Consider the following 13,564-nt stretch of genomic DNA (forward strand, 5'->3'; position numbering starts at 1 on the left):
TTTTTTAACGTATATATTTACAACATTGCCAAAAGCAGGATTTGACTACAAATTCAGTGCTTTAAATGGGCCGGTACTCACCGGTACTGAGTACCGGCACTTTTTATTTTTAACCTCCTGAGTACCGGCACTTTTTCATTGCCAAGGAGCGTACCGGTACTCATGACTGGTAGGCTCAGTGGTACTTGTGCTGCTGAGGATGAGGCTATCTGAACGCCACTCTCAGCCAAAGCGCCACCGTAGCCCTGTGCCGAGCCGCTGCTGAATCATTCAGCAGAGGCTCATTACATTTTGTTAGTGTGGCAGGTGCGCAAGCTCAGTAATGCACTGTGAGTGACAGGGTCCGATCAGACCCTGCACTGTAAATCACAGGTGTGAAATTGTGCAGGCACTGAAAGTCCAGACAACTGGCTGAGAGTCTGCAAGAAGAAAGCCGTGGGAGGTAGGAATTGCAAACAACATTTTTAATTCTGTTGTGAGCCTTTTGTGCCAATGAATGTCTGCTTGTGTGTGTGAGTGCCGAAGCGACAGAGAGAGCATCGGGACATTATCTGAAGGTATTTTAAAGAAAATTTGAGGAATGTTTTGTGTGTGCATGTCTGCTTGTTCTTGTGCTAGTGTGTGAGCGCGTGCTCATGGGCAAGAGAATGTATGACTGCTGTACCCAATAAAACAAATAAGAACTGAAGCTGCAAATATAAAAAAACACAGAAACTAAAGCATAACACATTGTTTGGCTTTCATTTAATTTTTTTTGAGGAGTTAACCACTTTATGTTCATACATTTATCATGTGTTGTGGAGTGTTCTGAAATTGTTGTAACTAACATTTCCCTTTAAATGCAATGGGCGGCTTACACAGTTGAAAGGGGCATAGTAGGAGACGGGTTATTAATTGTCTACATATGCCATGCCCACATGTGCAGAGGTAATTTGCACATGCAGGCAATTTGAGACTATTGATAAGTGTAATTCAAGGGCAAAATGATTACTTGACAGATGGCAGTAGTGTCTTTATATAATCATGGCCCGCCCACAGCTCCGCCTCTTGCCCCGCCACCCAGCTCAATTTGATGAGTACCTACACTTATTTTATCCCATTTAAAGCACTGACCACAATGATTATTACTCACTGCTGCCAGTGGTGTCCCAAACTCTTTCTAACCTAGCTCAGGCTTTATTTCCTATCTCTTGTTTTCTAGGCATGGATACATGTTGTCTTGATTATGGGATGCTCACATTATGTCAATGGCCTTGTGTTCTTCATATGGGCGATGGGTATTGTGTTGTCATGGAAATGTTGCTTAGATTGCCGGTTGTGCTAATATTCCATGGCTCATGTTTACTTTGTGCCGTTCTTTGGTTTTACTATCAAAGAATACATTATGTTCAGTTGGCATGTTTTGTGGTTACGCCCACTGCCTTGTGATACTTGTGCTCAATAGCATGTGCTATTCTTACTTTGTTCTTTGTGTGTTGATTTCTTTGTCTCGTCTTGGCATGCTCTCATTGTATATTAGTCAGTGACTGTGTTTGCGTGGCCTGTTTTGCTGCTGATGTGCTCACCCTACTTTCTCTGATTTGTATATATGTGTTTTGCGTGCTTCTGATTTACATTTAATATATATACTTTGCGTGCTTCTGATTTACATTTAATATATATGCTTTGCGTGCTTCTGATTTACATTTTCACTCCTTTCCAATAGAGAAGGCCAGTTTATTTCTGGTTAAACATTCTTCTAAATAGCCTGCTTGATTTCTCTAAGTGAATATTTTTCTACAGCTTCATTGAAATAAAATTTTCCTTTATTGCATGTTATCAGATCAAAGCCTCCACTTCTGTGAATACTGTGATTCTCAAATGTACACAGCCTAGCACATCTTGCCATACAAACATGTGACCAACTTAGCAAGTGTGAATTAGTGTTTCACTAATTAATACCCTACATTACCCTGCATACTCTAGGTTTGTGATATTCGACTAATATGTTAGATTAGCCATGAACTCCAATAAAATTAATACTGACGTTCGGTAACAGAGCTCTACTGTTGAACGCGAACCTATACTTGTATTCAGGTGCGGTACATCCGCAATTGCTGACGCGCGTAGCCCCACTGGCTCGGAGCCAACAGGCAGGGCTGGTGGGCCGCCAAGATGGGGGGCCGGTTTTTGGTCCTTAGGGGCCGTTTTTGTTACAGGGCCATTTTTGCAGCATAGCATAGCTGCAATATCGGCCCCTGTGACAAAATCGGCTGAAACCGGCCCTGGCAAACAGCTCGGATGCACCTCCAACCCCCTGGGGGCCGGGCGAGCACTTTGCCAGTGCCGGCTGTGGTTCCCAGTGTGGCCCTGCCAACAGGTGAAAAATAAAACGATGTTCTAGCATGGTTTTATTTTTCATTTGCTGACTCTGAGCCAGCGTGTATAGGGAGGGGTGGGGCGGGGCATGGAAGGGGAGGAAGAGTGCTATGGGCCCTTCTAAGTGCGCATGTGTATTTGGCCGGCCGTCTCAGGACGGCAAAACACACATGCTCACTTAGGTTTCTCCAACTTGGTTGTATTGTACTGATGGTGCAAGGACTGGTAGAAAAGAGACTTGCTCGGAAGAAATCCGCTCCTTTAACTCACTAACAAGTAAAAACGAACAAGTAACAAGTTACTAAAAGTGTTTTGTGTGAAACTAATGTGTTAGTTAACCTTGCTTATGTGTTTAATAAGGTGGGTAACATGAACAAAGGACTAAAACCGCTTTAAACGGGAAATCTTTACTGCGCACGCATCAACTACAATCTACGTAGTATGACGAGCTATCACTTGGAGGGAAATTCTTGCGAATGAGCAGAAGGCACTAAAATGGAGTCTTGAAGACTCGCGTGAATGGCATCAGCTTTGCTGAAAAGAAAACAAGCTATCCTACTAACGCTTATGCGGGAAAAGTATTAATAAGTAAGGGGGAATAGAGTAGAGGTGGGTGGTATACAGTGCAACCACTTTATTTGTGAAATTAATATTTGTCTTTCTGACTTTATCACCAGTGCGCATTTGGGCCTCTCAAGTATAACTGAAGTAGGCTGAGTGAGAGAAAGACTGCAAATGTCTATTGAATGAAGCCATGAAGGTCAAAGACAGAACACTTGAACGGAAGCGAATTGGAGTGCCTTACCCTGGAAACAGATGGTGAAAAGTTCAACGGAGAAGAAGTCTCATTCAAATTGTTATAATAATGTTTCAACTAAAATGTGAATACGTGTGGGAAACCAAAATTATGAATACAAATTAAGGGGATGGGTTTGCGAACAATAGTTAAATAGAATTTAATGTCCTGTAAGCATGGTGTGATGATCTTCCCCCCTTGCCTGACCAATCATAGTTCATATTTTTTACGAAATTGAAACTTTAGTGGGTGGAACATGCAGAACGGAAGGTATAATTAAGATCGCTTTAGTTAGCACGAGAAATGATGAGACGGAGATGCTGTCGGTGTAGCGGGAGATGCTGATGCTAGGAGAGATGCTGATGAAGAATCGAATGCAGAGCCTGAAGCAGAACTTTCTATCCTAATTTAATTGGGTTAGATCAGAAGATCGCAGAAGAATCTCGAGGAGGAAGAGAGTGTCAGAGAAGGGAGCGGCACAATCGTCGGTATTCTAGAGAGGTCAACTATCCTGTCCTGAATCCTGTCCTGAAGTCTTTGTTGCCTGACCTATCCCGGGGGACCCTTACCAGCTTCTTGGCCAGGGGGTTGGTCTTTCACACCATTCTTGGTAATTATAATTTCATGTTATTTGCAGATGTTCTTTTCTCGTTGTCCTCTCCCTTTCTAAGCATTGATCATTGTATGAGTCCGACGTATATGTTTGGTGTTTAATCAAATTAATTTCTCTCCTAATGAATGATGGTGACAGTACTGTATTTTTGAAGTGGTTCACATGCATTTAATTTAGATAAAGATTTAAAACTTTCCAGAGTCTGTGGTTATTTACTTCAAGGTTTAGAAAAGTTAGAATTTTGTTAATTATCACTATCAATTAGTTGAACTAATGGTCCATCGACCAGAGGAAAGAACTTTTTGATACGTGAAGGGTTAGTAAAGGTATAATAGACTCATCCTAAACTTTGTGGAGAGCCTACAAACATTAGACCTTCATTGAATGCTTCTCTCCTTTACCTCATCATTTGTCCCCCTCCTAGCCCGCTATGTACCAGTTATTGTATTATTCGCCTTTGAACCCTTTGTCCTGTAATTATTCATGTGTGTTATCATATTTGATGTCGATATTGCTTTTATTACCTTACTGCCATCCTTTTGTAGAGCGCTCTGATATCCTTCGAGATCTTGTTCCCGCTATATAAAACTTTATAAATAAATAAATAAATAAATAGGGAGTCTGTCCAAGTGTATGCTGGGAGCCTGGGACCAGAAAGAGCACACGGAGGCGCAATGCTGGAGACGCCCGGACCTTAAGGTAAGTTCCATTCTTTTAAAATTATTATTAGCCCGCGCCCGCTGGCACCCCCCCGCACTCCCTCCACCTGCCCGACCACCCTTTGTTTGTGGCGCCGCCACTGCTTGAATTAAAAAATCTATTCCCCAAGTGGCATAAAATATTATGGCGTGACAACTAGATTGCAAATTAACAACATAACATCAGCAATATCCATATGCACGACAACTGTGAGCAACAATGACAAACACCCAATATTACTACAACACATGACAATTAAATGTCCATGTATGGAATATGGACAATAAAAATGCATGCGAAGAGTGTTACATAACCAGGAAACTGGAACTAAGCAGTTCTGCGGCTGCAGTCTTTTCTGCATAGTTATGGATTTGCATATGTCATCCACCATCTGCTTCATAATCAGCAGATGGTAATAAAAAAATGTTCTCTAGCTCAATCGAATCAAAAGTTACTAAAACCCTGGCAAAACATGTTTCCAGCGCAGTGGAAGGCCCTTTGCAAATGTTGCCTGGACATTTTTCAGTTGTTTATTGCTGTATTTGGTTGTTAAACTGGTACTAATAGGGTGAAATCTTTGCCAGACAGTATAACCGTAAATAAAGATGGCAATATAATGAAGCAATACTATAACAAAACGTGCCACATTACACTGCATGATTTGCCTTTTCTTGTCGCATAATGTAGGGAACCCTGCAGTATAAATTGGTCTTCTAATACCGCATAGTTCCAGTGGGCCAGTACAAAAGGCATGACACTGCATTGAAACAGCATGACAAAGCATAACTCTTATTCATGACTAAATCACTAACAGCAAACAGAGTAGAATGCGACCTATCCCCAATCGCACTTCATCAGGGTAGTAAGCACTATATAGATACACATGCATAGCATACCATATACTATTGCATGGTTTCCAGCTGCATTGAAATAGAATAATAAACTTTGTGCTCTAGGCTAGTAGATGCTTGGTGCAATTCACAATCTATTCCACATGCTTATGCCTAGTGGCATCTTCTGGACCATATTTAAAGCATGTCTGAAAACCTCACAAAACACCTGGGCCAAACTATTTCTATTCAACCAAGCAACTCAAAATGATGCAGATGGGAGAGAATGGGTTAGAGAGTAAGACAGAGATCATCATGGTGGGAGATGCTCAACAAAAGGATGGAAAAGACAGCAAAGAGAGGAGAGAATGTAGGCAGCTAGAGGACCAGGCGAGTGAGAGATATGGAAAGAGATGGAAAGAAACGCAGAGACAAGGACAAAGTGGGGGGAGCAGAAGTGCAGGACATGAAGATGTGTAAAGGGGGGCTAACAGAGTGTAGACAGGAAGGGAGCGGAAACATGAGCATCATTTTGGGAGATGTTTGAAGGGGCAAGAGGGGAATTAGGGAATATCTCCTTTGTTCTCCCATCTAAATATTGATTTTGGTAGCTTACATGTCTTTGGGCACGTAGTCTTAGTTGCAGTGCACGGAGAACTTTCATTGCAGCCCACATATGAAATAAATTAAAGGGAACATTGGTTAACACTGCTACTAAACCTACGTAACTGGCTTTAACAGTCACAGATGACTCAGAGGTCTCCTCAAATGACTACAAACAGGGTGCGTTTATCACTTCAACTTGGGAAGTAAGGGAGATGGTGAAGAACAAGTTACTTACCTTCAGTACTGCTCTTCCTGGTGGATACTCTATCTAACCACAGATTCCTCACCTTCAGATTATCCCCAGGTGCCGGGCTGGATCCGGAAGATTCAAAACAGCATTGTTCCCATACACCAGTAGGTAGCGTCATCCGGCTCCATGTTGACTTTGTCCCTCCCCAGAATGGAGCCACATAAATCCCACATCTGTGCTCTGACATCAGTTTGTTTCTTGACTTTGTCCATCGACAATAATCAGCAATACCAGTGTGCCGATTCCTAGATTGGGACCTCGTTAGATTGGAGTATTCACCAAAAAGACTGTTACTAAACATAAGTAACTTCTTCTTCTGAAGGACACTTTGAAGAAAGGATTCCTCACCCTTACAGGCCTATCACCGTAACGGAGCGTGGGACCGCCCGCCGATGCTGCGGCGGTCCCGCCATGCACATTAGGATGCACCGACCACACTGGCACATCCAGTGCCCTTTCCATTGCGGGTGGATCTGCTGACTGCAGACCCGCCCGCAATGGAAAAGGATTGTGCACGGCACTGCCATGCACTACATGGCAGGCACCACTTGGTGCCTGCCACGTAGTGCATGGCAATGAGGGGGTACCATAGGTACCCCCCATGTGCACCCCCCACCCCCCTTCACCCTGGGGGCCTGCAACGGGCCACCAAGAGCAAGGACCGTATGTCGTTCCAAGGCAGCAACGCCGCCGTGGAAAGACCATTGACCGCCAGCATCGTAATATGGATGGCGGTGTCCCGCCAGACACCGCCACCATATGCAGGCACTTTTTCTGCCGGTCGACGGGTCAACCAGCGGAAAAGCGGCGGACGGTCTTCTCGTCCGCCGCGGACCCCCAGCCATCCTGATGTGGTGGGGGCTCATTATAGTGAGGATGGCGGGCGGATTGCCCCCGCTGGACCGGCGGTGGCTACCGATCCGCCCGCCATCCTAATGGACCCCTAAGAGTAGATACCAAAGGGTTCACTGACAGAATATTGACACCCAAAATATCTCCATACCACAATATCAAGTTATAAATTTCGATGTAAAAAATATCAACATCCTATATGTTGTAAAGGTAAGTACAAACATAGTGAAAAAAAATATTGGTCATTAATATAGTTGTACACAATATCGTTATATATAAAAAATAAAATAATAAATATTAAAAATAATAAATAATGGCATTAATTAAAATAAAATAGATTTAATATACATTTTAACAAATGTAACAAATAAACTTAATTAAAAAAAGTTAAACAGATATAATAAATCATATATATATTTACTTTAATACAATTATTAAAGGAATAATTTTACTGTATATTATAATTTTAATATATATATATTATATATATATATATATATATATATATATATATATATATATATATATATATATATATATATATATATATATATATATATATATATATATATATATATATATATTTCATCAAATTGTGTCCCCACTTGAAGACGCACTCAGCAAAAGATTATTCCACTGAATATTTATTTAGGCAAACAGGCAGTAACATCCGGAAAATGTTGATGCCTAACGCGTTTCAGAGCTGCCTCGCTCCTTGTTCACAGGCTGGTGATGCACTTTGCAGACTGAAAGGAAACTCGTATTTTGGTTCATTTAAATGCCCTCCGGTGGGCCTCTCAGGTGAGTTCAATTGTTGTTGCAGGCTGGGACCTGTAGTTTCCTTTCATCAATTCTTTCCCTCCAGTGGGTGTCTGCGCCGTCTCATATTTATTTCGTTTTCTAAAACCCTCCAGTCGGTCTCCAGATGGAATGTGCCTGTTCAATTCAAAATTTTCCGGATGTTACTGCCTGTTTGCCTAAATAAATATTCAGTGGAATAATCTTTTGCTGAGTGCGTCTTCAAGTGGGGACAAAATTTGATGAATTAATACCGGAAAGGGCCAGGCCGGGAAGACTGCACCACTCCGGAAATCAAATATGGGGCTGCAGAGGTTAAGTACTGTTCTTAACCTTAAAGCGGAGCAATGGATTCTTTAAATTGAACAGGCACATTCCATCTGGAGACCCACTGGAGGGTTTTAGAAAACGTAATAAATATGAGACAGCGCAGACACCCACTGGAGGGAAAGAATTGATGAAAGGAAACTACAGGTCCCAGCCTGCAACAACAATTGAACTCACCTGAGAGGCCCACCGGAGGGCATTTAAATGAACCAAAATACGAGTTTCCTTTCAGTCTGCAAAGTGCATCACCAGCCTGTGAACAAGGAGCGAGGCACCTCTGAAACGCGTTAGGCATAAATATTCAGTGGAATAATCTTTTGCTGAGTGCGTCTTCAAGTGGGGACACAATTTGATGAAATATATATATATATATATATATATATATATATCCAACAACAAATTTTGGCCTGCATAGAGTCGCCACACAAATGCAAAGTTCACCTTCTTTATTTTGCAGGCAGCAGGTAAGGAGCAGTAAAACAATCCAGCATCTGCCATACGCGTTTCGTGCTCCCTGCACTTGATCACTGGCAATGAAAGAAAGTCCCGACAGCTGAGTGGACTATACTCGTGTAGGCCCCGCCCATTTGGGATTTCACTGAAGGTTTGCCTTATGGGACCGGTAGTCCTACTTTAGCCATTGTGGACGCTTGGGGAATTTCAATCACGAAAGTACATTTCCCAAGTGGGTGCTGAGACGGAGAAAACAACTCCTTGCCTGCTATTTCAAACTCCCACAAAAGTCATTTGCATCTCCTCAAAGCGCCCATATTTACAAGCGCTGCAGGTCCGCTGTATCTGCGGTGGGACATCTCTTCAGTGAAATCCCAAATGGGCGGGGCCTAAACGAGTATAGTCCACTCAGCTGTCGGGACTTTCTTTCATTGCCAGTGATCAAGTGCAGGGAGCACGAAACGCGTATGGCAGATGCTGGATTGTTTTACTGCTCCTTACCTGCTGCCTGCAAAATAAAGAAGGTGAACTTTGCATTTGTGTGGCGTCTCTATGCAGGGCAAAAATGTGTTGTTGGATTAAAGTGCGGCGCGCCTCGCCGCAGAGATGCCCCACCGCAGATACAGCGGACCTGCAGCGCTTGTAAATATGGGCGCTTTGAGGAGATGCAAATGACTTTTGTGGGAGTTTGAAATAGCAGGCAAGGAGTTGTTTTCTCCGTCTCAGCACCCACTTGGGAAATGTACTTTCGTGATTGAAATTCCCCAAGCGTCCACAATGGCTAAAGTAGGACTACCGGTCCCATAAGGCAAACCTTCAGTGAAATCCCAAATGGGCGGGGCCTAAACGAGTATAGTCCACTCAGCTGTCGGGACTTTCTTTCATTGCCAGTGATCAAGTGCAAGGAGCACGAAACGCGTATGGCAGATGCTGGATTGTTTTACTGCTCCTTACCTGCTGCCTGCAAAATAAAGAAGGTGAACTTTGCATTTGTGTGGCGTCTCTATGCAGGGCAAAAATGTGTTGTTGGATTAAAGTGCGGCGCGCCTCGCCGCAGAGATGCCCCACCGCAGATACAGCGGACCTGCAGCGCTTGTAAATATGGGCGCTTTGAGGAGATGCAAATGACTTTTGTGGGAGTTTGAAATAGCAGGCAAGGAGTTGTTTTCTCCGTCTCAGCACCCACTTGGGAAATGTACTTTCGTGATTGAAATTCCCCAAGCGTCCACAATGGCTAAAGTAAGACTACCGGTCCCATAAGGCAAACCTTCAGTGAAATCCCAAATGGGCGGGGCCTAAACGAGTATAGTCCACTTGCTGCAGATCAGGGCATACAAATTCTCCCTACTTCCACGGATAGAGTAATTTCACAGATACACGCACATACACTCATCACACGCTTGGGCCCATTCCACTAACATACACTCGATTACTCTATCAGCGCTATACATGGAGAGAGAAAACTCCTAAACACCCTGTATCTACAGTAAGGTCAATGCGATCAGATTGTTACTGTCCTGAGTCATGATTTAAACAACAATAATCACATTAGAGTATTCAATAAACGACAAGAAATAACCACCAACACTGTAATTCATAAATGATATTTTATCTAAAATTAGTTCAAATGAAGGTCAATCAATAGCAAAATCATTATTCTTATAGTTACCTATTCTAGCTAAATGTCATAAATGGGTCAGGACAGGTCTCTCAGTAAAGTCTCCCGATTCGCCGTCCTCACAGCATCGATCCTCACCAACGCAGGTTTGGGAAGAAGTGGCCTTAGACCCTCCCTAGTCTAACAATATTTATAATATAACTTGGAAAATAAAACAACATAAAAATTCTAAATGTTCATTGAATCACCAAGCGAAACGAGCAGGAAAGGATGTTGCATCGCAACATTTGTAAGAACCTCCGCTCAGAAAAATCACAAAAATAAAAAGACGGAAGAAGGAAACTCGAGTTTTGCAAAAGAATACATTTCCTCGGAACCATAGCGAAGCCACCGCTGTAATCACAAAGTTCATTGTGGCTTTCTTTTCCTCCAAGGACAGTTGGAAGCTTGCCTGGAGTCGCTGTCATCACGGAAACTTTCAAAACTCCAGCAGAAGCCATGGTCAGATGACTTTCAACCATGTTCAGCAAGGCCTTCTGACATATTCACATTCACTCGAGTGCAGGCTGTAAACGGCAGCCATCTTGCTTTAGGCCAAAACAGACCATCTTAATTAAAAGAGACACAAAACAACGTTACCACAGCATAATGATAAAACAGTGTTAATCCCCACTAATACCCTTATGTGTATGTAATTATCTAGCCTTTTGCAACACAATAAAGCATTAGTACACGTTATTTCAAAAGCGTTTTGTGCTCTAAAACAAATAGCACTTAGCAACATTCATTTAATTAAACCTGCACATCATTATTGAGCAACATATATGCATTCCCACGTGTAGTTTTTCTCTTGTTAGTTATATTGGTTAGCCAAAGTTTCTCACAAAACCAATAATTATCGATGACAGATTAATGATTTTAGTTATGACATATAGACAAAACCGGAGCTTGAAACTCGATAAATTTTCAACAGAAAACCCTGCTCCAGCAATCCCCCCTTTGGTGATATCATCACCAAATAAACAACCCTAAAAAAAAATTTAGTCCCATTTTAGGAGAAATTGAAAATGTCTTTTTCCTTTTTCACAACACTACACACCAGACTCCCTTTCATCATCCCTCTTCGCCTCCAAGTACATACTCTCCCTCAACTCTTCTAATTCTATCTCTTGTGGATCTCTCCTTGACCTCTTTTGTTTCTTTTCAGCATTGCTTCTAATTATTCTCTTTTTCCCTCCCCTGTTTTTACAACACAAACACACCAATCTTAGTATCAATAAAGCAACAATTGCACAGGTCAAAGGAAACAATATCTTACCTATAATAGTACTACCTATCTTAGCAATAAAACTCTTAACAGCTTTCACTTTATTAGCTAATTTAGTCCAGATACTTTCAGCTTCCAGTGGTACTAATTCTTCATGCAAATCAGTAATATTTTTGATATAAACCTTCAGGTCTTTGCTTTCGTCAGGAATGTAAGTGCAACAATGTTGAACTTTCAGCATTCCACAAACTCCACCCTCCTTGGCCAATAGAATATCAAGGGCAAGTCGATTTTGCATAGACATGGCACGTACGGCAATCATCTCCGTATTCACCAAAAGAAACCCTCCAGCGGTACTTGTCGATAAGCGATCTACCACTGTTGACAGTTTCCGAATTCCATATGCATTTAAAGAAATTCCCACTGCTGGAATCAAAGCTCCAAATATATCACCAACTATTTCTGACCAAGTTTCTCTCCTAAAACGTGTTAGTAAATTAATATGTTCTACATCTTCTATCTTATCTATATGAAAGATCTTTGGAAAGACCAGGCCCACATAACACGTGCCATACCAATGGTCAGGCAACCTGTAATAAGCCTTGTTCCCACAAACATAATACACTCCTGGGAAAACTGGATCTTCTCCTCCCTTGAAACCCCATCCTGTTGCAATGAAGTATGTATCATGACACTCACTAGTCCCAACAAAACATGTATCATATTGGGATTTCTTCCTAGTAATACATAGTTTACCCTTCTGTGGTGCATCTAAAGCCAAAGTTGGACTAGCCCCATTCTTCAATTCCTTTCCCATCTCAATGTCCCAAATTGTCTCACTCACTTTATATTTCCCTGTCTTTTCATGCATGCTCATTCTCCTTTCCTCCACCATATTTAGGAAAGCCTTCTCCTCTTCTTTCAAGCTACAGGTTAAATTGTTCTTAAAAATGTAATCTAATGTTAATTCTTCTTTCTCTACAAATATTTCACCAAAAATGTTAGCTTCTTTGGCTGGATTCAGCTTTTTATTCATAGGCAATTGCCCAAAAATGTTATCTTTGTTAGACATCTCATAATCTAGTTTCCCTAACAAATAAAAAACACTACTTAACACACTACATGAAATTCCATACGTAGCTGGTAAATGGTGATAAGTAACACCCTCTGAAACGGATGCAGGTAATTGCATATATACGTAGCAATCCCTAACTTCCATTGTTTTTACATATTCATACAACAACTTTGAAAAAACATTGCTAGAAAAATCATTAATTGACCTATCTTTATGTATGTAAGTGTTACTAATTCTAGTTGGAACTACTTTCTGCGAACTCTTCTCTATATTAGTCACATTCTCAGTGTGTATCTCAAATGTACCTATCGTGACTCTAAAAGTAACTAATAAAGCTAGTACACCCCATAATAGCATTAATAATCCAGTACAGCAGCAGCACATTCTACACCATCTTTTTAAGAAGGCACATCTACTTTGATTATTTTCTATGTTAGCCATTTTACTACTTTGACCGTGTCTTTTGACTCAGCCTCTATTACTTCACTACTGGAACTTTTAGAACTTTGGATTACTTCAGACAGCTAAATTTCAGACTTTCTTCTTTTCACTTTTCTCCAAGTGATTTCTTCAGTTCACTCAATTTGAATATTCATCACTCTTCACTTCAACTTCTTCAACATCAAACTGTATTAGATCTCCAACAACATCCTCAGTATCCGACTTTTCTCCAATGTCAGTCAAGATAACTTTCAGGATTTCACCTGTATCTTCCTCAACCACTTCACGTATGGTCTCCTCTGGATTTCCCTGACTTTCTGCCTCTTCACCTTCAGACAGTGCCACGTACGTCCATTCCGGCGACCTATACTTCTGGTTAGGTTTTCTAATTCTTTTAATTTCCTCCGGTTCCTTCAACTCTTTTCGCTTTTCACCCTTTGCTGGATTTTGACTCGACACTTTGTTCACTTGTTCAGCTTTCGATGTATTTGCTCGTGTCAGTCTGTACCTCAGCCTCTTTATCCTGTTAGGCCAAAGATCTCCTCTTACAACCTTTTTCGGTCTTACTTCTTTATTATTTC

This window comes from Triturus cristatus, chromosome 4_2 (assembly GCF_964204655.1).
Source record: "Triturus cristatus chromosome 4_2, aTriCri1.1, whole genome shotgun sequence".
In the NCBI taxonomy this organism is placed as follows: Eukaryota; Metazoa; Chordata; class Amphibia; order Caudata; family Salamandridae; genus Triturus; species Triturus cristatus.